This window comes from Neoarius graeffei, chromosome 13 (assembly GCF_027579695.1).
Source record: "Neoarius graeffei isolate fNeoGra1 chromosome 13, fNeoGra1.pri, whole genome shotgun sequence".
NCBI classification, from domain to species: domain Eukaryota; kingdom Metazoa; phylum Chordata; class Actinopteri; order Siluriformes; family Ariidae; genus Neoarius; species Neoarius graeffei.
Window position 1 is genome coordinate 2997083 of NC_083581.1, and position 26426 is coordinate 3023508.

The following is a 26426-nucleotide window of genomic DNA, read 5'->3' on the forward strand; positions in this document are numbered from 1 at the left end:
CTTATCCCCTGCCTGATGTCCAGATGTCCACTACATCCAGCATCCAAGAGATGACACACATAGGTTTGGCCGTCGAGGCCTTATTGCTCACTCATTCTATTGATTTTGTGTTCCTTACTTCACTGATTGTTGACCTTTTGCTAGTTTATGACATTATGAGCTCTTGTGAAACTGATTGCTTGGATTTATATACAGATTTTAATAAAACAGAATGGGCTCTGGAACCACCGTGAACCAATCCCAGGATGAAGCAGTTACTGAAAGTGAGTGAGTAAGGGAATGAAGAGGCTCCACAATTTACTAAAATGATTCACAAAGAATTATATAAATGATGCAAAGTTGGGGTCAGGAACCTCACTGAGATTCCAGGAAAAGCAAAAGTAAAATTAAAAGTATAGCATAAAAAAATGTTCAATAGCATGTTTAGATATGAGTATTAAACCCCTTCAATTGCTGCTCAGTAATCAGCAAAAATACTTTGCAATAAAGAAGCATAAGAACTTTTCGCAACGTTTTGTAAATTTATATAATATACAAGGGGTGCGGGTGGCACGGTGGTGTAGTGGTTAGCGCTGTCGCCTCACAGCAAGAAGGTCCAGGTTCGAGCCCCGTGGCCGGCGAGGGCCTTTCTGTGCAGAGTTTGCATGTTCTCCCCGTGTCCGCGTGGGTTTCCTCCGGGTGCTCCGGTTTCCCCCACAGTCCAAAGACATGCAGGTTAGGTTAACTGGTGACTCTAAATTGAGCGTAGGTGTGAATGCGAGTGTGAATGGTTGTCTATGTGTCAGCCCTATGATGACCTGGCGACTTGTCCAGGGTGTACCCCGCCTTTCGCCCGTAGTCAGCTGGGATAGGCTCCAGCTTGCCTGCGACCCTGTAGAACAGGATAAAGTGGCTACAGATAATAAGATGAGATGAGATAATATACAAGCTTGACACATTCATTCTTCTCTGAACAAGCTCTCAAATTCTGGAATTATGGAGCTCTACACGTCTTCTAATACAATATAAATTCTTGCCAGTACAGAACACACATTAAAGAATCTACCTGAAACAGTGAAGCCTGCTGGTGGTAGCATCATGTTGAGCATTACCCTTGGGCTCTTGGTTGCTTCTCTGATTAACCTCCTCTTTCCCCAGTCACGTTTCCTAATCTTTATCCTTTTCCAGAACTTTATCCAGGATGTGTTTTGATTGCTCCTTGCCCTTTGTGATGCTGTTTGTTTTGAGGTGTTCTCGAATGAACTCTGGATTCTGCTTTATATTGAGACTCTTTACAGTGGCACTTCACACAGGTTAACGCCATTAAACTGATCATGTGACTTCTGATGGCAACTGAAGTAATTTAAGGCATTCACAGCAATGGGGTAAATACTTTTGCAATCAGAACTTTGACATTTTTAATTTGGTAAGTAATTTTTCAAGATATATTCTTTTTCCCCTCTTTGACTTCATTATTAGCTCATCTGGCTGACAGGTGATGAGTTTAATGCCATCATGTGTTGTCCACCATCCGTCCGTCATTGTCCACATTTCATGAAAATCACTTCTTTTCTCTCAATTCTTCATTGACTTTTTTTTCTTTTTGGCAGGAAGGTAGGGGTACCTAGGGTGCATATAACTTCTACCCAGATTTGCTTAATTACAATTATTAATGAAGTTATGGACTAATTAAACTTTAATGAGCAGTTCAACAAAAAAGTTTTGGATTCTATGAAGGTCGGTATTCCTTGGGTGGATATCGCTTCTATATATAGCTTGTATATAGTGTATATAGCTTGCAACATTTATTGTGCAAGGTGGCCCACTTTAGATCGTTCCTTCTGGACTAGATGGGGCCGGAGTGAGCTACAACATCATTGAAAGTCTTGTTATAGGATATTTAGTGAAGATTTTTGGCATTTCATCTCAGTGAAGTCCATTTTACATTCCAGGTCGGAATGTGGAAAAGTTCAGTGGGGGTGAACACTTTTGTAAGATACTGTACACCACCAGATTACATATATGTTTTATTGTTTTTATTACCTCCTCTGAACTTGTGCCTATTCTGTGATTACTGTGCAGAAAACTAAACAGCAAGATCCCTCTGTGGCACTCAGCCAACTGAGATAGGAGCACGAGGCAAGTGAAAAGCGTCCAACCTGTCTATGTACTTTAGAGATATCATCACTGTGCTGTTCCACAAACGGAAAATGAATGTTTTCCAATAGCATCAGAGGCTTGCCGCTATCTGGAAGGATGCAGGAATTGTAGGAGTCTGTGATGTGAAGAGCTGATTACAGAAATGAGTCTCATGCTCTTTAGAACTTTATACATGGTTCCCATTATACTGGGATTTTTCCATAATGAACAGTGAAATATTGGGTTTTATGATCATTGGGCTGAAGACTATTGTTAAGTGGATTGGCCAGGTCCATGTCTGTCATAAGTGAAGTATGTAATGCTATTTAGTGTAGATTGGGACTCTTCTTGGCCAATTTTTCAGACAGCAGCACTTGTTTTTCCTGCGTTGATGTTCTCAAAAGGCCACACAAGGTTAATCCCGGTGTAGGAACCTTGGAGCAACTCCGCGTTGCCTCAGCAAGACAGGAAACAGCTCTTCTCTCAAGAGAGTCGCATTAGTGACCATGGTTCAGAGGTTAATGTTGGACATTTCCTCAACCACACGCCAAGGATTCAAGGTCATTCGTGTAATCTGTCAACAAGAACAACAACACACAACAACTACAACTTCTCCTTGGCATGGGTATTTATACAGTGAAGAAGATAAAAATGACAAATCCAAGATAATCATCAACACTGGGGTGGGTGGGAGGGGCGAATGGGATGGGATGGGCGGTGTGACGAAGCAGAGTTCCTGTCACCAGCCCAACATTGATTATTTTCCTATAACAGCATGTCATAAAGTGTTTTATTCCTGTATTATCACAGCAACTTACAGTGGAACATCCATGAAAGAAGTCATTCCTGATTATCACAGATGTTTGTGTGAGATTTATGGAAGGAGTCTCCAGTGCTAGAGCTAAAGCCATAGCTTGAGTTAAAGTTTTCCAACATCTTCCGGACAGAGGAGTTTACGCTTCTTTGTGATTTTTCAGTAATCTCATCTCATTATCTCTAGCCGCTTTATCCTGTCCTACAGGGTCGCAGGCAAGCTGGAGCCTATCCCAGCTGACTACGGGCGAAAGGCGGGGTACACCCTGGACAAGTCGCCAGGTCATCACAGGGCTGACACATAGACACAGACAACCATTCACACTCACATTCACACCTACGCTCAATTTAGAGTCACCAGTTAACCTAACCTGCATGTCTTTGGACTGTGGGGGAAACCGGAGCACCCGGAGGAAACCCACGCGGACACGGGAAGAACATGCAAACTCCGCACAGAAAGGCCCTCGCCGGCCACGGGGCTCGAACCCGGACCTTCTTGCTGTGAGGCGACAGCGCTAACCACTACACCACCGTGCTGCCCTATTTTTCAGTAATATGACAAGTTATGTTTTTATGTCTGTCAGGTCAGCAGGAGACAGATGGACATCAAAACAGTTAGAGAGTTTATTAAGGCACGCAGACAGACAAAGTCCAAAAAGAGACACAAAAGGCAAAGTCGAAAAACAGGCAACGGTCAGGCAAGGCACAGACAGGACGTCAAAGACAATATCAAACTACAGACCTGTGCAGGGTTATGGTTAGATAAAAAGCATGATGTGTTGTTCTTCAATAACGAAATTTTCAATGACGGCATAGCTCACTCCGGCCCCATCTAGTCCAGAAGGAATGATCTAAAGTGGCCCACCTTGTGCAATAAATATTGCAATCTATATACAAACTATATATAGAAGCTATATCCATCCTAGGAATACCGACCTGTTTGCCAGAAAGAATCCAAAACGGCGAGGAACTGACCAAGAATAAGCAATTTTTGTTGAACTGCTCATTAAGGCTTAATTAGTCCATAACTTCATTAAAGAAAAAGAAACCTTTATTTGTCACATGCACATGTCAAGCACAGTGAAATTCATCCTCTGCATTTAACCCATCTGAAGCAGTGAACACACACACAGAGCAGTGGGCAGCCACACCAGAGGAGCAGTACCTCGCTCAAGGGCACCTCAGCCCAAGGCCGCCCCACATCAACCTAACTGCATGTCTTTGGATTGTGGGGGAAACCAGAGCACCCAGAGGAAACCCACACAGACACGGGGAGAACATGCAAACTCCACACAGAAAGGCCCTCGCCGGCCACTGGATTCGAACCTGGAAACTTCTTGCTGTGAGGCGACCATGCTAACCACTGCACCACCATAATTATAATGAAGCAACTCTGGGTAGAAGTTATATGCACCCTAGGTACCCCTACCTTCATGCCAGAAAGAATCAAAATCGGTGAAGAATTGAGGGAGAAGAAGCGATTTTCGTGAAATGTGGACTATGCCGGATGGATAACATGATGACATAAGTTCATTGCCAGTTGGCTGTATGACCTAATAAATAAAAAATTGTTAACTAGAAAAGCACTCGGAGAGCGCAGACCTCCGCCAAGAATCCTTAAAAAAATTCCGGGATCCAGAAGATGATCCGGATCACCGCCAAAATTTAATGGATTGTTACTTGTGCCCAGTCACACCTCTGGAAAAAATTTCAGAGCAATCCGTTCATTACTTTTTCCGTAATGTTGCTAACAGACAAACCAACCAACCAACCAACCAACAAACAAACCAACGCTACCAAAAACATAACCTCCTTGGCAGAGGTAAACGTTGTGGAAGAAGAATAAAAGAAGAACAAAACACTTTGAGATGTGCTGTTATCGGAAAGTAATCACTTCAGGTCTCCGGGGTGGTAACAGTAACTCTGCTTCATCAGACTACTGTACCTGGGTGTTGATTATTTTCCTACAGCAGCATGACACAAAACATTTTGTTTGTCTTATACCACAGCAATTTGCCAGTAAGTACAATTATTAATTTATTAATGTGCAAATCATCATACGTTTTAATCTGTTGAGATACTTTTAATGTGATGGAACATTGTGGACTGTTCAATCTTGTTCTTATTAATCATATTTCCCCACGCCTTTCTGCAAATCAGAACTTGGAGCCATGAAGTGGTTTGTGTCTTTCTACATTGTGTGTGTCCTTTGGCTTGGAGATCAAACTAATTGTCTCACTTTCTTGTATTGGGCTGGGAAAAAAGATGAGAATACACTAATCTGGAAAATGTGTCTCATTCCCAGCAGATGTCTTTAATGACAAAGGCTGGGATTGAGCCAAGATCTGAGGGAATGGAGCTGGCGTCTCAGAGCCCAGGGTCCCAGGGTTCTCGCGCTGAGCCCGATGATGGCACGAGTTTCTCCACTTGGCAGCTCAAAAAGGCTGCGTTTCCAGCACGAGGTCGCGTCCTCCAATCCCACTGCTGGAACGTCAACACTCCACCAGGGTCACATAGATCTTACATTACTTTCCATTCACAAGTGTGTGACAGCAGAGATGTGGTTTGTGCTGGTGATTCTGATCATTCGTCATTGTTGACAGTGTATCTGGTGTGCAGTGTGGGTTTGAGTCAAAATGTGGAGTGTATAAGATATTCCTGAAGCTGTATCAGATGCTCTTGATGATTCTTTCAGTTAATTATCACTTGCTTTTTGCCGCACTCTCTCAGACAGATTCTGGATGTTGTTTTCAGATTTATACATTTCTAAGCTCCACGTTCTGATTAAATCACCTGGGTGTAGTTCACACCTTTGAGGTTGCCAGATCTTTCTTGAGAAGAAGGTTTTCAGTAGCATTTAAATACAAACATTTTTTTTTAAACCTGGAAAAAATCCTATCCTATCATATCCTATCCAACTCCTGGTAGGTTACACCTGCCAGTTACAAAGCCCTCTCCAGGGAAGATGGTCCATACAAGTTTTGTTTAAAGTAACTTGTTCAAGCAATGAGTTCCGTTGTCTTAAAGCTTCATCAATATTTTCCACCCATCTTCTCCTGGGTCTTCCTACTGGTCTTTTGGTTGCAGGCTTCCAACTGTACCATTTTTTGGGGATGCAGATCTCATCCAGTCTCATAAGATGCCTAAACCATTGAAGTTGGACCTTTTCTATGTAGACAAGTACACTTTGGATTTTAAGATCTTTCCAAATATAATCAGTTCGTAATCTATCCAATCTTGTCACTCCTTTGATTAGCCGCAGTAATGTCATTTTGGCTGCTTGTACCTTGCTTTTTGTTTTTGTTGTTAGATTCCAAGATTCACAGCCATAACACGATATTGGCTGTAAGATGGTTGGATATATTGTTGTCTTGATGCTTTGTGGTATGCATTTATCTTTTAAGAGTGGGTAAAGCAGGTTAAAGCTGCTAGCTAGCCTAGTGGTTAGCCTGTTCGCCTCTCGAGTGGGAGATCGTGAGTTCTACTCGTGGTCGGATCATACCAAAGACCATCATAAAAATGGTACCTACTGCCATCTGGCAAAGCACACTGCAATACAGATGTGAGTGGGGGAGTCAAACTCTCGCGGTTACCAGAGGACCAGCCCCCCACTGTTGTCGTCGTCGGTTGTCCATCACTAGCAATGATGACTGCTTCATTAGGATGCGCAGAAACGCAGATGGGCCATGAGGCCCGTGACAGAGTTGCCTGCAGTGGCAGCATGAATAGCCCAGCCGAGCTGCCATGGAATGTCTGGCCTTGTGAGCTCTCACGTACTATTCTCCTCTCCAAACGAAGTGCCTTGCACAGTAAGATAAGACAAACAATGTTGTGCCCCTATCGTGTTATCTCTCTGGACCTGATGTCAAGTGGTACGCAAAAGTGCCACAGACCTGACGGGTATGGAAGTTGCCCCACAGTGACAACTAACTTGCTGAGTGATGCCATGCTGGCCATTTGAGTGGCTCTTCTGCATGCCATCTGATGGTGTGCCACTGACCCTGTTGGGTTCATCTGCCACACTGCATCGAAAAGTGCCCTGCTGCCAACACCTTATTGGTGATGCACTATTTAACCCATAGCTGGAACCCAGGCAGGTGCTACCACTCCGGGTCAGAGCAGACCTGGGAGCAATGGTGATTAAGGGGTAACTCCACTGTCCCCAATACTCAAGTCCTCCTGGACTTGAGACTTACTACCGGTTGCAGTTTAAAGTCATACCCAGCCCCCCTAGCTGTATAGGCGAGAGGCAGGGGGTGATAGAAATGGAGATTGGCATGGCCCAATGCACCTTAATGGCTTGGTTAGTACTGGGATGGGAGACTGCCTGGCAAGACCAGGGCATGGTGCGGGAAAGACTTTAGACTTAGAAAGCAGGTTAATATTTTTGCCATACTGCTTGATTCTATTTAGGACTATATTTTTGTGGGTTTCTCTTTCATCAAAGGTAATACCAAGGTACTTGAACAGTTCAGCCTGTTTCAACTCAGTGTTTCCCACACTTACTTCAATTCTTCCTGCAGCTCTTGACATAACCATTACTTCTGTCTTTTGGAGGTTTAGTTTCAGGCCGAAATGTTCAAGAACAGAGTTCCATAATCTTACAGACTGCTTAAGACTTTCTTCATTTGTTTTGATTAACCCAACATCATCTGCATAGACAAATTTGTTCTTCTCACCAGCGTTTGTAAGTCCCTCGTGTTTATGGATAGTCTTCATGACTTGATCCATGAACAGGATGAAAAGAAGTGGTGAGATTATGGAGCCTTGTCTTACTCCAGTGGTCACGTCAAACCACAGTTCTTCAAGACCTACATTTCATACACTTTCTGTATTGGAGACATAAAGGGCTTTGATGACTAAAAAAAATCAGTGATATAACACACAGAAAGGGAGAAATATGATGTAACACAAAAGCAAGAGACAAATAAAAAAACAACAACTAATGGTTAATACGATACACTCTCCCATAAAGAAAACGCGCCTATGGTTTGAAGGACAAGCTGACTGAGTGCTCATCTGCTACACTTCACTATTTTATACATGAAAAGTTGCTTCTCCTCTGACGTCATCTGTGTGGATAAAAAAACCCTTTTAATGCATTTTATTTATTTATAAATTATATCATGTATTTAATTTTGGTCTCAAATGACATCCCATAGTATATGTGAGTGTATTTTCAGCCAAAACATAAATTTCAGTGTGACATATTGTGGTTAAATCAAACTGTCAGACAGTGGGCTGGACTTAATCCTGCTCTTCACTCGAGCTGATATCAGGCAAGAAAAATGTGCTGAAGTTCAAAATCAGACAGTGGAACATCCATGGATGAGAAAATGGTAACTTGCTACTTGACGCAGAGGGTGAACCAGCCCCTTCCATCCTGGAGTTACATCTGAGGTCTGAAGACATGTAGAAATTCTCACCACAAGATTGAAATCTAATAGTAAACCAAGTGAAGTCCAACAACTCTGGAATGATGCTCCACCTCCTGTTTGTGCCCTTGTACACAAAGCCATGCCCCCTGTGGTGTCCAGTGGAGTTCATTACATTACAGGCACTTAGCAGATGCTCTGATCTTATCTTATCCAGAGCAGCCTGGGGAGCAGTTGGGGGTTAGGTGCCTGGCTCAAGGGCACTTTATCCATTCCTGCTGGTCCAGGGAATCAAACTGGTGACCTTTTGGTCCCAAAGCTACTTCTCTAACCATTAGGCCATGGGTTCCACCAGTTCAGTTAGCTAGGTGATAGTGTTTTAGTCTGACCTTTGGTTTGACTTTGCTTACAGCCATTCAACTGCCTGATAGTCTAGTTATAACATGATAAACACATACTAATCTGCAAAAACAGTTGAGAGTCTCATCGCCATCCTTTTTTTAAAAACTAGTATTACATATATACAATTCTACAAAGTTGATTTATCCAAAGTATTACCTTCTCAAAGTGATACAAAATAAATATATATCTATTATAGACAGTAGATTATATGTACACACCTAATTAAGAGGAAAAGTTACTTTTACACAAGCACTTGCACCGGAACAAGTTGCCCTGGCACAACTGGCTGTCTAAGGCCCTGTCCACACGGCAACGGATTCAGGTGACTCCGATACAATTGCTTATTGTTTAGGCCTGGCGTCCACACAACACCGGCGTTTTGAGTGCCCAAAATGCAATCTTTTTGAGAACGGGTTCCAGAGTGGAAAGATCTGGCAACGTTGCCGTTGTGAAGTCGTCTGGATGAGTAGAACGGATTTGTTTACGATGACGTCACAACCACATGACTGTGAGTGCTTCACGCCGGGTAGAAGTGTAACGAATATCACCAGGAAAAAGCCTTACAGAGCACTAGTGAGAGTGAAACACGAGCTTGGATATTATTATTATTATTATTATTATGTTCAGTGTTAGTTCACAGTAGTAATGCAAGAAGCAGAATAGTGACAGTAATAGTGAAGCAAAAACATGCAATTGTACAAACACTGCAGCTCTACAGCAAAATATTCATTTATGAAATGGTCTGATTCTTAACACCAGTAGTGCCAGTGATCTTCTCATTGCGATGCGATGCGAGTTGTCAACAAATCCTATAACTCGGTTCATGAAATGCGCTTACAAAATATTTTCACTGTGAATATTTATTGTGTAATGGTGCAATCCCGCCAGCAAAAATAGGGGAAAAAAGGAGCGATCTCACCTCTTCAGATGTTGATTTAAGTCCGACAATACATTCCTTAAAAAGGGCGTAGAGGAGCAAATTAATCCAATTTATTCCGGACCATTAAAGACGCCGCCTTCCGCGTAGAATCATACGTCATCCTCGCCGCCATATTGGAGAGGTCAAAGCGGAGAATAAAGATTAGCTGCGTTTAACTGTACCAACAGGTTTACCGTCCAAACGAGATCATATGGGATTACCTTTCACAGGTGAGAAACAACAAATTAATTCCATCAACGTGTATCATTCACTTTATTCCGGACCATTGAAGACGCCGCCTTCCGCGTAGAATCATACATCATCCTCGCCGCCATTTTGGATAGGTCAAAGCGGAGAATAAAGATTAGCTGCGTTTAACTGTACCAACAGGTTTTCTGTCCAAACGAGATCACATGGGATTACCTTTCACAGGTGAGACTGGAAAAATACTTTTCATTGTATTCGGTCATTATAATGTAATTTTACGAACAGATTTTCCTGACTTTGTGGCTAATATGAAGTCTTGTGCATAATAATTTATGCGCATGCGTCCTTACTTCTTCTATTGTTCTGGTGTCTCCGAAGGGACCGTCTTACAGCGCCCCTAGAGGTGTGGCATGTGTATTGCATTGTTTTCAGCAAGCGTTGCGTTGCCATATGGACCTGATATTTTACTGATTGTTACCCATTTGGACGCGATATATTTTAAATAACATCTCGTTGCCATTGTCGTGTGGATGTAGCCTAAAAATGATTTTTTTCCAGAACAATTAAACACCAATGGGTGCAACTTACTCCCCTTTTCAAGGTGGTGCAAGTTGTTCTGGGTGCAACTTGTTCCCGCTTACCATCTAAACTCAATCAGTAGCATTTAGAAGTACTTACACATGCACAGTATTGTTCCTCCAAGTCATTTATCATCCAGACAAGACCGCTTCATGGCAAATTCAATGGTCAGTTCTTCATGAGTACTTTTCCTTGTCAAACTTCTCCACCTTTAAACAATGGAGTCAAGCGATTCCCTAGCCAATCACATAATTATGTCTGTGAAAGTCCTCAGTCATCCAGGTCATCATAATCTGTAGGTGCTAAAGAAGGCAACTGGACTTGCTTGAAATCCTTGAAGACTTATCACCTCTCATCTGAAAGGCTTCTTTAGTTCTGTCTGACTAATGAGGAGTTCCAGGTATTTATCCTCTAGTAGACCAAAAGCAACTCGAAGGAGAGTCGCTGAGGTCACATAGGTCGTTGACCCTCTCAGTCATCCTGTAAGTTGTTAGGGTTACTGGAGGCCCTGGAGAGGCACTGGAGGAAACAGTTTCAGGACTGCAATGTACGCATTTTAGCCAGAGAAGACCAGTGGTTTGAAAGAGGAGTAAAAGAAGCCATCTTCGTCAACCTGGAATGACCATCACTATAGACCCTTTTCAGTCACGTGACCTTCGTAAACGCGACCGCCATTTTGGACATGTAGTGGACTTCGGCTCAAATCGGTTTGAATGCGAGGAAGGTGACAAACATAACAGAAAAAGGAGTGAGATGCAGAAAACTGTATTTACTAGTTTACTGTAATTATGATCTGGCAGCTATTTACACCGGATCCAGTGTAAATAGCTGCCGGAGCCAACGTCCGAGGTTCCGGAGCGCGCTCGCTCGCAGCCCGGCCGGAGCCAGCGCGCTCCGGAACCTCGGACGTTGGCTCCGGCAGCTATTTACACTGGATCCGGTGTAAATAGCTGCCAGATCATAATTACAGTAAACTATAATGGAATGTTAACAGCAATGTAATGTCTTTTCTGGCTAATTTTATTCGTCTTACCTCCAACAAAGTGGTCACTACACAAGCGTTGGTGTGCCGCTATCCATCTTCTCCGTCGGTCAGCATCTACTGGGATCCGATAAAATGATAACCCTTGCCTTGTTTGTTGATGGTTACTACATCCAGGTGCACAACAATATAGTGGCATGATGGAAGTCTTGCTGAAAATAAACACTTTCTTTGCTGCCGTTCCTCAATGTTGGCTGTGGTAAACTACTGGTAGTACATGTCCAAAATGGCAGCCGCGTTTGTCGTGACGTCACGTGAAAAGGGTCCATACAGAGGAGGTGGTCTGAGACCAAGTTTACATTAGACCTTATCTGTCTCGTTTTCTTCGTGGATGCACTGTCCGTTTACATTAAAACGCCTGGAAACGCCGGGAAACGGGAATCCGCCAGGGTCCACGTATTCAATCCAGATCGTGTCTGGTCCGGTGCTGTGTAAACATTGAGAATACGCGGATACGCTGTGCTGAGCTCTAGCTAGCATCGTCATTGGACAACGTCACTGTGACATCCACCTTCCTGATTCGCTGGCGTTGGTCATGTGACGTGACTGCTGAAAAACGGCGCGGACTTCCGCCTTGTATCACCTTTCATTAAAGAGTATAAAAGTATGAAAATACTGCAAATACTGATGCAAATACTGCCCATTGTGTAGTTATGATTGTCTTTAGGCTTGCCATCTTTCCACTTGCAAGTGGTAAGTGACGCGCATGCCCGACATGCACTGAGATCACACACACAGCGGCTCAGTCCCAAATCACTGCTCGTGTGCTCCACTCGCGCGCTCTGTGAGCTGCGCAGGGCCGGAGTGCGCACCCTCCAGAGGGCACTCGCTGTTCAGGGCGGAGTGATTTGGAGCGCAGGATGCCTGCGGAGCCGAGCGTATCCGTGTATTGGCGTTGCTGTGTGCACGCGAATCGTGTATTGGCGTTGCTGTGTGCACACTAATCGTTTTAAAAACGTTAATCTGATGATCCGCTGATACGGTCTAATGTAAACCCCACCTGAGACACCACTTATCAGCCACCTACAATGCAGTCCTTGGCACACTTCCCAGAAAACGGAATACACATCCACACCAAGACTCAGCTGACTTCAATGACTCACATGATGGCAGAGAGAACCAATGGCCCACAGATCACCCTAACGACCCTCTAGGCTGCAAATACCATTCACACCCAGCCCCCAGTGACCTTAACACTGAGAGGGTCAATGACCCATGTGACCTCAACGACTCTCCTTAGGGTTGCTTTTGGTCCACGAGAGGATGAATACTTGGAACTCCACACTAGTCAGAAAGAACTAAAGAAGCCTTTCAGATGAGAGGTGATAAATCTTCAAGGATTTCAAGCAAGTCCAGTTGCCTTCTTTAGCACCTATGGAAGCCAATCACAGTGATAACTGGACTGAAGAGGAGGTTCTTATCTTCATCATCCAGTTGTGGGGAGATGCTGGATTTGGAGAAGTCGGGCTACAGTGAGCCGATTTACAGCCGAATTACTGAATGTTTAAACTGAAAAACAAACAGTGAGAGGCAAATAAAGCAAGTTAAAAACAAGGTAAAGGACTTAATAAGAAATTACAAAATATGTAAAGACAATAACAAGGAACTATACCCACCATTTTGCTTCTGATCACTGATTTGCACATGCACACATGTGTGTTCACATGTCTACCCTCTGGTGTGTGACCGATAGAAAGTGGATGCAACTTGTTCCGAGTGCAATTTGTTCCTGCTGCCCATGTAAAAGCAGCATAATTCCACATAATTCCATTGATTTTTTCCAGGATAAAAGTATCTCTTCTTTTACTTTTTCTATGTTTCATGGATGTTTTCCAGAAAGATTGTGTGGCTCACAGTAATATATGACGCGGTACGCGGTGGTCCGGATCACCGTATTTTCCATACAAAACGAGGGCATTAATTAATTATTTTTCCTGGATTGTGGTCCGGTTCACCGTATGCTGTATTATATTACGATATAAATAAAAACTTACCAAAATCATACTGTGTTTGTCATTTAATACGAGTTTTTTTACAAAGTCGTACATCATTTGTTATTTTTTCTCAAACCGGAAGAGAAATGCATGCGTAAAACACACGCGCAATAAAAGATACCAGTTCTAACGCATGTAAAAAAGCGGGAGCTGCCACGAGGGAAGTGAAAAATAATTTTACCAACTTTTTATTTGTCTTCTGAACTTGGTGGTCCGGACCACACCTGAAAACGGCGTGGTCCGGACCACAACGGTAGTCCGGACCACCGCGTACCGCGTCATTTCTGGCTGTACTGGTACCAGATTCCACCATGTTTTCTTTCCGAACAGACTGACATGAGGACGGGGTGAAGCACTATTGTGGGTGTGTCTATAAAAAGACAGACAGGAGGCCCATATAAACAGAGACAAGAAGGATTCCTCAGCCACATAATAGATTTGTGCAGATGTCATGCTTAAAGAATTTTTAAAGACATCCTGTTCGCCATATTTTCCAGTGTATTTGTAAGAAAGCGTGGGTGGCACGGTGGTGTAGTGGTTAGCACAGTTGCCTCGCAGCAAGAAGGTTCTAGGTTTGAACCCAGCGGCTGGTGAGGGCCTTTCTGTATGGAGTTTGCATGTTCTGTCTGTGTGGGTTTCCTCAGGGTGCTCTGATTTCCCCTGCAATCCAAAGACATGCAGTTAGGTTGATGTGGGGTGGCCTTGGACTGAGGTGCCCTTGAGCAAGGTACTGAACCCCTGACTGCTCCCCGGGCGCTCTGGTGTGGCTGCTCACTGCTCTGTGTGTGTGAGTGTGTTCACTGCTTCAGATGGGTTAAATGCAGAGGATGAATTTCATTGTGTTTGAAGTGTGCATGTGATGAATAAAGGTTTCTTCTTCTTTTTTCTTTTTCTTAACTGAAACCATGGTCTAGTAGTTAGAGAAGCAGCTTTGAGACCAAAAGGTTGCTGGTTTGACTCCCTGGACCAGCAGGAATGGCTGAAGTGCCCTTGAGCAAGGCCCCTAACCCTCAACTGCTCCTCAAGCTGCTCTGGGGATGTTGTACCCAGGGTGGCACGGTGGTGAGTGGTGTAGTGGTTAGCACTGTTGCCTCACAGCAAGGTTCTGGGTTTGAGCCCAGCGGCCTTTCTGTGTGGAGTTTGCATGTTCTCCCCGTGTCTGCGTGGGTTTCCTCCAGGTGCTCCGGTTTCCCCCATGCAAAGACATGCAGTTAGGTTAACCATGGCCTGAGGTTGGGCTGAAGTGCCCTTGAGCAAGGCACCTAACCCCAAATGCTCCCCGGGTGCTGGAGCATAGCTGCCCACTGCTCTGGGTATGTGTGTGTGTGCTTATTGCTCACTTGTGTGCGCATGTTCACTGCTTCAGATGGGATAAATTTCACTGTGTGCTTAAGGCTACGTTTACATTACGTCGAATCAGCGGATCATCAGATTAACGTTCTTAAAACGATTCGTGTTTACACTAAAACCGTTAGCCGTGCACACAGCAACACCAATACGCGGATACGCTCGGCTCCGCAGGCATCCTGCGCTCCAAATCACTCCGCCCTGAACAGCGAGTGCCCTCTGAAGGGTGCGCACTCCGGCCCTGCGCAGCTCACAGAGCGCGCGAGTGAAGTGAACAAGCCACGATTCGGGACTGAGCCGCTGTGTGTGAGATCCCAGCGCATATCACTTATTACTTGCAAGTGGAAGGATGGCAAGCCTAAAGACAATCATAACTACACAATGGGCAGTATTTGCATCAGTATTTGCAGTATTTTCATACTTTTATACTCTTTAATGAAAAGTGATACAAGGCGGAAGTCTGCGCCGTTTTTCAGCAGTCGCGTCACATGACCAACGCCAGCGAATCAGGAAGGTGGATGTCACAGTGACGTTGTCCAATGAGACGCCAGCTAGAGCTCAGCACAGCGTATTCGCGTATTCTCAATGTTTACACAGCACCGGAGCTGATACGATCTAGATTGAATACGTGGACGCTGGCGGATTCCCGTTTCCCCGCTTTTTCAGGGGGGTTAATGTAAACGGACAGTGCATCCGCGAAGAAAACGAGACAGATACGGTCTAGTGTAAACGTAGCCTAAGTCTGTGCTTGAGTACATGTGACAAATAAAGGCTTCTTGGCTTCTTCTTCTTGTACGTTGCTCTGGATAAGAGTGTCTGCTTAATGCCTGTAATGTAATGTAAGAAATTACTAAGAAATTTTAAAAAGTACTATTGCACCTTTAAGCTCATCCTTTCATGTGATTTTAAAGAACTCCCTGCCTAATTAATTGGGTGAAAAATGCATGATGACTGTGACACCTTGCTAATGACCCCCGCGAAGTTTTCATGCTCATGTGATTAGCCAACGTTGCGCTTAAAAAGTTCTTTAAATTCTCCAGTCCAGCTGCTCGCGTAGTGACAGCGCCAGCTTTCATTGCCACCACATTGGCAGCTTTCGTTCTGCCAGTCCCAGTGAAACGAGAGCTTTGTAAATACCATTTTCCCACCAGGGCAAATCCGTAGTGGATTAGCATTCTCACCAACCAAATTCCTTTGATTTATGTTCCCATAATATCAGCAATTATCCCAGAACAGAGCTAGAGCTTTGAGCTTTTATGTTAGTGGATAATATGAGCATGTTTTCACAGCATGGAATCTTGGCACATGTTCATTCGACTGCTCCGACGCTCTGTTTTCTCTCGGCTCGCTTTGACGATCGCAGCTTCATGATATTAGCGTTATAGTATCATCACGTTAAAAGCACTTAACCCGTTGTGCGTCATGTTAGCCCTTCAAATGGATTTGTTTCATTCAATAAGAGATTGAATGTCTTGCAAACTCACATTTGCTCACTGCTGAACTCTAGATTCTGATTGGTCAGAAGGTGTTGATTAATTTTCTATGACAGCAGCTCTGACAGTAGCACAGGTTTATATTAATGCTCTCATTCTAATACATTACCATTTCTATAGTTACTGTAACAGTAGCTCCGCTTCATCACATCACCCTGTCGTTGATTATTTTCCTCTAACAGCATAACACCAAGTGTTTTATTCCTTACATCATGAAAGTTTAAGGGCAGTCGTTGAACCACACCAATAAACTTGCAAACTTCTTCAGAGGAGATAATTCTGTGGCTCTGTAGAACCTTCAGGAAAGTGTAAATAACCAGAACTACTTTTTATTCCATTGCTCCATAGTTAATACCTTCATCGTGACTTTATTAAAAAGTCTCATCCATGACAATCACACACGTTTGATACACGGGATGGATATTGGTTCTGTTGAAACATTTCCTATTATTCAGTATGACAGGAAATAGCTGTGGCTGCATTTGTCTTTGCTCTTTCCATTCCAGTTTGCTTTTCTGGCCTCGTCTTGTTGTCTTTGGCCAAATGTCTCGGCTGGATAATGACTGTACTGGAGTGCTGTGTCTTGTTGTGTTGGAGACCTCACAGACAAGCTATCGAGAAGTTTCCGATCATCAGCGTGACAGCCAGGTGCTGAATGTAGACCTTTAATGTTAACAGTAAACACCAGAAGTCAGCAGATCTTCACTTCACCGGATGCGAGTCTCTTAATTTCCTTGGTCTTTGTTTCTATTCTCTGTATTTTTAACAATTTTATTTTTTTCCTTGACTTTATCTTCTCAGTTCCTAATTTTACCATGAACAGGTAGACCTCTCTGGTCTGGTTTATCTCAGTCTTAGAGTGGTTCAGATCTAACGTACGTGGTGGTGATTTGTAACAGGTGTGTAATGATTGGACAATTTGGATCTATTCATCAATTTAAAAACGAAATGACTGAAAAAGATTCGAGGCAACAATCAATCAATCATAAATCGACTCTTTTTAATTATCATTGAATACCAATCATGATCAAAAAAGGATGGATAACTGCTGCGTTAAAATCAAGGCTTTGAACCAGAATTTTTTTCCTATTGGTTCGTTCCGAACAGAAACAGAATTTTAACGTTTCCGGTTTTGGGTTCCACCATTAAATAGAAGTTCCCGAACCGGTTAGAACAAAAAAATTTCGTTCCCGGAACGGTTAATTACGTTCCCTGTCAGCTGTTTAACAAATGGCTATAAAATTATGTCTCTGTCTCATCCAGCTTAAGCCAAATGTAGGCTAATTCTATTACAACCTTCATTAAATAAGACAAGAAATAATTCAAAACAATTATTATTTCAAATGTTGGCGATTTGGATTCTCAGTATGTCTTCCCATCTACACAAACAGAAAAAGTGCCAAAAATGAAAGAGAATTCATTTAGTGTGTTACCAAAGGCTAGTCAGGCCCTATAGAGGGCTACCGCATGACGTCACCGCACCGCGAGATTTTGTTAGGCGCCATATTGGAAGACCAAGTACACATCTATGCAAGTACAAACATACATAAAACAAACTACACCTGAAATGTAGCCAGGGCCGGTTCTGCCCTAATCTGGACCCGGGTGCAACATCGCGCAACCCCCCCCCCAAAAAAACACCAGTCTAAATCAGGACAACCATCACATAACTATAACTATAAACATTTTATATCAACTATTTTAACTAAATGGGCTATAATAAATAAGCCTGCAGGCAGCCACGGCGGGCTGCCTCAGAAAAGTAACCATTCAATGACCCAACTGAAAGCCTGCAGCCACGGCGGGCTGCCTCAGAAAAGTAACCGTTTGTCCTACCTTAAAACTCGTTTTGCATTTTCTGCCTCCTTTTTTGTATTTTCAACCCTCCGTTTATTTTCTTTCCTTTTCTGAAAACCCGATTTGTGTCCAGACATTTTGTTCTAGTACCAACGAACTAACTCGTCAGGTCTCGTCTCTCGAGCCCGCGATGGTTCCCGTGGGAAGGGCAACAATTGATACATTTTTACAAACAGCCAATAGGGAGGTTGCAACATTCAGGCTCTTCTTTGCTCAGACACTCAGTAATGCACTTGCGTGATAGTAGTCCACCTTCCCGCTCTCTCCATTCAGTCAGCGGACGTCACACAGGAAGTGAACCCCAGCGGGTCAGAGAAACTTGCGCAGGAGAAGAATGGCTTTTTTTTTATTTGTAGGCTACGGAAACTTTGAGGAACGAAATAAAACCCGGTATTAACCGGTTACCATTATTTTTAATAAGCGTTTCTGTTCCGGAACATAAAAAATAATAAAGTTTCTGGTTTCGTTTCTGTTCCATGTGAAATAGAAAAAGTTCCCGGTTTTCGTTTTCGTTCCTTGAACCGGTTCAAAGCCCTGGTTAAAATAATTAATATTCTTAAAACTGTTGTGTAAATAATCTAATAGGCAAGTCTGATAATGAAACTAGTCCTTCTCAACATCGTTATCATTCACGGATTAACAGTATAATTTCCCAGATTCTGAACAAATTTGATCACATATCGATCAGAGGATGCTAAAGTAACTGGTGTCGTATTGTAGCAGATTCATTATTGAGAATTATTATACAGGACGTTTTCGATGGAATAAAAACGTGTTCTATTCCCTTCCAGGGGGTTTCATTCATTTGTTTTGAGAGCATGCAATATTGTTAGCATATCGCTTATCCTACATGTATTTCATCACTCTACCCAATGGAGAATGAGTGTTGAATATGGTTTACGATATTGCATGGTTGTCAAGACAACATGACGCCACGTCGGAGATGTAAAACTTACGTGCTAGCGAGCGACTGTGACAATTTGTAAACAAACATGGCTGCCGGGTTTGCTTCATTAAATACAGAAGATTTTGAGAGAATTTTGAAAGAGAAAGACACGTTGAACACCCGAAAGGAATGTGTATGTATAATAATAATAATATTGGCTGGCTTTTTTTCATGGTCTATCAGATATATTCCATTCAGCTACTTGTCTTCGACTCATTCAGCATCATGCTAGCTGAATGGAATATATCTGATAGACCACTCAACGCCAGCCAATATTATTTAAATATTGAATTGTCCATGTTAAGGCTGGAGATATACACCAATTTGCCATAACATTAAAACCACTGAGGGGTGAAGTGAATAACATTGATTATCTCATTACAATGGCACCTGTCAAGGGGTGGGATATATTAGGCAGCAAGAAAGAGAACAGTCAGTTGATGTGTTGGAAGCAGGAAAAATGGGCAAGTGTAAGGCTCTGAGCGACTTTGACAAGGGCCAAATTATGATGGTGAGATGACTGGGTCTGAGCATCTCCAAAATGACACACATTGTGGGGTGTTCCCGGTATGCAGTGGTTAGTACTGACCAAAAGTGGTACTCACAGTGCCGAGTACTGCTGCTCCTTCAAGGTTCAACTCTGGGCCTGTTTTTATTTAATACACTATAAATATATACACTTCTTCCAACTGTGTTCCATATTTGTTCTACATGTGTTCCATAGATGTTTCTGCTTTAATCGTTCTTAATTTTAGTTCTGTATTTTTCATTGAATGTGGCTCGTACTTTACTCGGCATCTTCACAGATCAAACTAATAACCAGAACAAAAGTCATATACGTACAAGCGGCAGCTGTGCCCTGTAATCGAACTCATGCTTGAGTGATTTCTTCATAACACAGGATTGTGTGTGTACCTCATACACCAGCTTGGTCAGCATTACAGGTCACTGCACCTCGGTTCTCCATGGAGCCCTTGAGTCCAGCAGGTCCATCCTGGATAAGGATAAAGATAAGGATAAGGGTGCTTTCACAAAGTCACCGTTTTCCTGACTGAGATTTTTGGCAGATATGACACTCACCTCTATCTGTTTTCAAATGAACTTGAGCACAATTTGACTCTGAATCGACTCATCTGCAGGAAGTGAATCAAACACGCAGTGTGTTTTGGGTTGGAGCATTTTTTTTGTAGATGTGAGTTTTGTTTACCTGGGATCAGAAGTCATCAACAATGGTGACCTCCTCACTGAGATCAATAGGTGGTGTGGACTGGCGGCAGGCATCACGAGAAGCTTCTGGAGACCACCCACTCTGAAGATGATGTGACATCTCCCGACACACCATGCTATGGGTCTACAATGCTGCAGTTTTGTCTGTGCTGCTCCATGGCGCCGAGACCTGGCCCCTCAGCAAGACCTTGGCCACTTGTGTTCTTGGCTTCGAGACCCGTGCCCTCAGGACCATTGAGGTATGACTGTGTCTCCAATGAGGAGCTCTGCCAGAGGGCTAACCGACCAAATATCCAACGCATCATCGCACAGCGCTGTGATTGTTGGCTCAGACACATACTGCGCTGCACAGATGATCACCCCACAAGAGCCATTTACGAGTTTGATCCGCCAGCGGTGGGATGGAGATGCCTGACCACACACCCGTTGGAATGATGTCATTCATCAAGACCTCCAGCAGATTAATTTGAGACTGGAGGACGTCCCAACACTCAGCCAAGACCGTGAGAGATGGTGGAGTTTGATGGCACTGATGGGCTCAACGCCATGCTGACATGAGGTTTCTGAGGAGGAGGGAGGAGGAGAAAATGATGCAAAGACTTTTTTAAAATTGTTTTTACATTTTTTAGAAATGCTGTTCCTGGAAAGTTTTCAAAATGATCTGTATAGCTGTATACCAAGCCTGAGTCTTGTTTATAACCCACATGTGATCTTGTTATTTGTGTAACAATTTCAAAAAATTTGAATCATTTCAATTTTTTTTCTAATATAGTAATGGACTTTCCTTCATTCAACATCAATTCCTTTCCTTTCCATGCTTTGATTAAAAAATATAAAGAAAGAGATAGGAAATGGGGCGGCACGGTGGTGTAGTGGTTAGCGCTGTCGCCTCACAGCAAGAAGGTCCGGGTTCGAGCCCCGTGGCCGGCGAGGGCCTTTCTGTGCGGAGTTTGCATGTTCTCCCCGTATCTGCGTGGGTTTCCTCCGGGTGCTCCGGTTTCCCCCACAGTCCAAAGACATGCAGGTTAGGTTAACTGGTGACTCTAAATTGAGCGTAGGTGTGAATGTGAGTGTGAATGGTTGTCTGTGTCTATGTGTCAGCCCTGTGATGACCTGGCGACTTGTCCAGGGTGAACCCCGCCTTTCGCCCGTAGTCAGCTGGGATAGGCTCCAGCTTGCCTGCGACCCTGTAGAACAGGATAAAGCGGCTACAGATAATGAGAATGAGATAGGAAACGTTCTTGAAATATACCATGATGCAAAATAAACTTACAAATGCATCAATACTCACATGACTGGATCCGTTACGAAGATTACCATTAGTGGGCGGGGTTAGCCTTCATAACTTTTCTCACACTGGGGTTAACACTCCACTTCATTCCTATAGAAGTCCAACTCCATCCATACATCATCAGATTCATTCAGTTCATTCAAATTCGAGTCGATGATACAGATGGAGTCTGGATATTTGTTTGCGCGAGGGATTTTCACAAAGCTACTACTACTACAAAAAAACAAAAAAAACAAAGTGCAATGGAACCACTTTTTTCTTATTATTATAATCAAGCAAATACTGATGACCATGAAGAATTTCCTAAACATGCAATTAGACCCTCTTTACCTTAAACCTTTAACTCGAAAAAAGAAGTCCTCCTCCTCATCATCATGGATTTTATACAAAGCTAAAACGTTCACGTTTGTCAGATTGAAAGCAGTTTAACGTGAAATGTCTCTGAGCCACCTGGAAGCAGTATTCTCGTATTTCCTAATATAAGACAGATGGTTTAGATAATGCTGTGCAACCAGTGCAAGGGCTATAAAGAAACCTGAAAGCTCCTTCTTTTTTTGCACAAATTCCTTCTTTTTTTCGTTGTGCTAACCACATGCAGGGATATACAGCTTTATCTGTGAAAGAGCTTTTAGTGAGATCAGTGTATATATATATATATATATATATATATATATATATATATATATATATATATATATATATATATACACACACTCATAAAGACATACAACAGCGACAGAGTGGTGTGATGAAGCGGAGTCACTCTTACCACCCTGACGTTGGTGATTTTCCGATAACTGCACATCCCAGACATGTTTGATTCCTCTTGTACCACAGCAATTTGACAACAATTACAATTTTACCACTTTTTTTCACCTTGTCCTGAAGATATCAGAAAACGTAATGACTGTTACAAAGCGCTGACACTGGAGACTCCTTCCATAAAGGGGTTACTTTTTAACACATTTCTCCTTCAACGTCAACAAATTTTAAAAATCTGTTTATGTAGGTATGTATATATATACCGAAGTCATGCATGTTAACTGTCTAGATCCACCTGCTACCACCATTGATGACTTTACACTAAAGAAAGCACACAAATTCACCTACCTTGGTGGCGATCTGACCGATGACGGAAATCTCGAGCCTGAGATAAAAAAGAGGATCAGCAGAGCAGCTGGCTCCTTCCACTCATTGGCAGCTAGTTGCTTTGATAGGAAAGGGATATCAATAAGCACCAAACTTGCAGTCTACAAGGCTATTATCCTACCAACGTTACTCTATGGAAGTGAGACATGGCCCACACTAGCTCGCCAGGTCCACTTGCTAGAATGTTTTCATCAACGTTCACTGCGCCGCATCCTCAAGATCAGATGGTGGCAGCACATCACAAACGCAGAAGTGCTAAGGCGGGCCAATTGTAACACCATCGAGGCAATCATCAGGTCAAACCGACTGCGTTGGCTTGGTCATGTCTGCTGGATGGATAGTAACAGGATCCCTAAACAGCTTTTGTTTGGAGAACTAGACGAAGGTAAAAGATCTAGAGGAAGACCGAAGAAGTGATGGAAATATTGTGCAAAAGACGATCTGAGACTTTTTGGCTTCCCGGACAATTGGCATGATCTGACAGCTGATCATGACACATGGCGGTGCAAAATAAGATGTGGAAGGGCTTTGGCTGATGCCAGTCTTCTGGAAAGAGTGGCGGCTAGACGAGCTTGTCGAAAGAGATAGTCTGATGAATCTGGGGTCTCCAATTGTCGCTTGCGACATGGATCACAATGGAAATGGATGGCTGGGCACGCCCCTCTGAACGAGCTGTTATTACAATAAGGAGCTCATTAATATTCAATATTTGCTGACCAATCAGAAGCCAGAATTCAACAAACTGCTGTTTTAGGTCCAATCTCAGGTCAAGAGCATATCTGAGTGCTGTTATTCACTCGTGTGGCCAATAAATTAAACATTTTCTTTCATCAGTTATCCAGCTGACCTTCACAGAGACTCTGAACAAGAAAAAGCAGTGTAGTTTATTGTTCATTGCCGTTTTCCATTTTTTCATTTCCTCCAAATTTTTATTTCTGTTTATTCCTCTGTTTTATTCTTTTGTTCATTAGATTATTTTCTTTTTGTTAATCTAGGCTCAATGCCAATCACCCATAATACCGTACCTCTTGTAGCCACTCCCCCCCCTCGCTTATCCAGGCCTTCGGGGTTTTTTTACATTTTTTTTCTGCTGCTGCCGGATGTTGGTTTTGCATGTGGATATGAAGCCTCCGTCCACTCATTTACAACCCAAATGACTGCAGAGAGCCACGATTCAGGAATCCGCTGGATTTGGAGTGTTTGTTTTTGGCCACTGAGGAAAAAAGAGTCGAGCTTCCTCACCACAGCATTTCCATTTGTTGAAATTTGGTTTATGTTTTCTGAATCTGTTCACTGATATCAGTGCTGCAGTCTGTGGTGTGTGTTCACTTCTGTGATGTTTGTTTGCATTCATTCAGATATAGCAAGGACGAGGTTTACGTGCATTTCTTAATGCTTTCATCCATAAATATAACATTTAAAAAGCAGATCCTAATCCTTTAGATGATTTTTTTATTACTTAAAATTGAAAATCATATGAATTTAGACTGGTTATTTTTTAAATTAAAAAGTAAGCAGATATTCCTATAGGCACAGATAATCACAAGGTACAACAGGATAAATCTTTATACCTGAAATTAAAAAAAAAAAAATCATCCACTTTATTTGTAAACACAACATTTTAACATATTTAGTGAAAATGTAATTTTTTAACATAATAAAGCCAGATTCTTGATACACAGTTTAGGACTAATTTCAGAGGTTGAAAAAAAAAAAGATAAAAAAATATACTCAAGTGTTGTTTGGCAGTCTGGCACTTTTTTACACACACACACACACACACACACACACACACACACACACACACACACACACACACACACACACAGTCAAAAATCACTAGAATTTTCCAGATTAATTTGCATATTCATTGACTGATTATGATCATTTGCATACCAAAACATAATGCATAGGAGATTTTGAATAGAAGAGAAAATTAATAGATCATGTTCTCATTTCCCATAGAAACAAATGCCGCTTTTCCACTACAAACGCGGCTGAGCCGTGCCGTGCTGAGTTGGGCTGAGTCGAGCTGAGTGGGGCTGTTGGAGTTGCATTTCGACTACAACCGCGCTGAACCGTGCTGGCTGGAAGTGGGTGGACACATTGGGTGGAGTTAGCGAAAGTGGATGGACGTCAGGTGATGTCGTTAAGCAGCGCAAACAGTGACATCAGTGAGCTTTTAAGCGGTAGTCTCACGACCCGAATAGTAAACAATAAACATGGAGTCGTTAGTGTTGCTGGTCTTGGTGCTGTGGCTTGTTGTCACCGACAACGCCAACAGATACTGGCAAGAGCGTATAGATGAGGCGAGGCGCATAAGGCTTCAGAAATTCTCGTAATTCGTAATTCTTCTCCTTCCGGGTTTACGGTGTTTACAGATCCCAGCGTGCTCGCGGGGCGTGTGTGGGCATGTGAGGACACTCCTCCTCACCAATCAGTGCACAGGGGAGTGTCTGCTCACGCCCCCAGCCTCACTCGGCTCGGTTTGGCTCGCTTCAGCCCCACTCCAAAACGGTGCGAGTTTTAGGGGCTAAGCAGGGCTGAAGCGAGCTGAGTCGTGCTGTTTTTTGGTAGTCGAAACGCGAGCCGTGTCGGGCTGAAGTGAGCTGAAGTGAGCTGAAAAAGGGTAATGGAAAAGGGCTATGGTCTCAGCACCACAATTTAGGATTTGAGAATTTTGGGGATTTTTTATTTGAAGTTGGTAAAGACATTGAGAATGGGGAAAAAAAAGATTTGAAGGTGATTTACAGTTAGGTCCATAAATATTTGGACAGAGGCAACATTTTTCTAATTTTGGTTCTGTACATTACCACAATGAATTGTGAACAAAACAATTCAGATGCAGTTGAAGTTCAGACTTTCAGCTTTAATTCAGTGGGTTGAACAAAATGATTGCATACAAATGTGAGGAACTAAAGCATTTTTTAAACACAATCCCTTCATTTCAGGGGCTCAAAAGTAATTGGACAAATTAAATAATTGTAAATAAAATGTTCATTTCTAATACTTGGTTGAAAACCCTTTGTTGGCAATGACTGCCTGAAGTCTTGAACTCATGGACATCAGCAGACGCTGTGTTTCCTCCTTTTTAATGCTCTGCCAGGCCTTTACTGCAGCGGTTTTCAGTTGCTGTTTGTTTGTGGGCCTTTCTGTCTGAAGTTTAGTCTTTAACAAGTGAAATGCTGCTCAATTGGGTTGAGATCAGGTGACTGACTTGGCCATTCAAGAATATTCCACTTCTTTGCTTTTATAAACTCCTGGGTTGCTTTGGCTTTATGTTTTGGGTCATTGTCCATCTGTATTATGAAACGCCGACCAATCAGTTTGGCTGGATTTGAGCACACAGTATGTCTCTGAATACCTCAGAATTCATCCGGCTGCTTCTGTCCTGTGTCACATCATCAATAAACACTAGTGACCCAGTGCCACTGGCAGCCATGCATGCCCAAGCCATCACACTGCCTCCGCTGTGTTTTACAGATGATGTGGTATGCTTTGGATCATGAGCTGTACCACGCCTTCGCCATACGTTTTTCTTTCCATCATTCTGGTAGAGGTTGATCTTGGTTTCATCTGTCCAAAGAATGTTCTTCCAGAACTGTGCTGGCTTTTTTAGATGTTTTTTAGCAAAGTCCAATCCAGCCTTTTTATTCTTGAGGCTTAT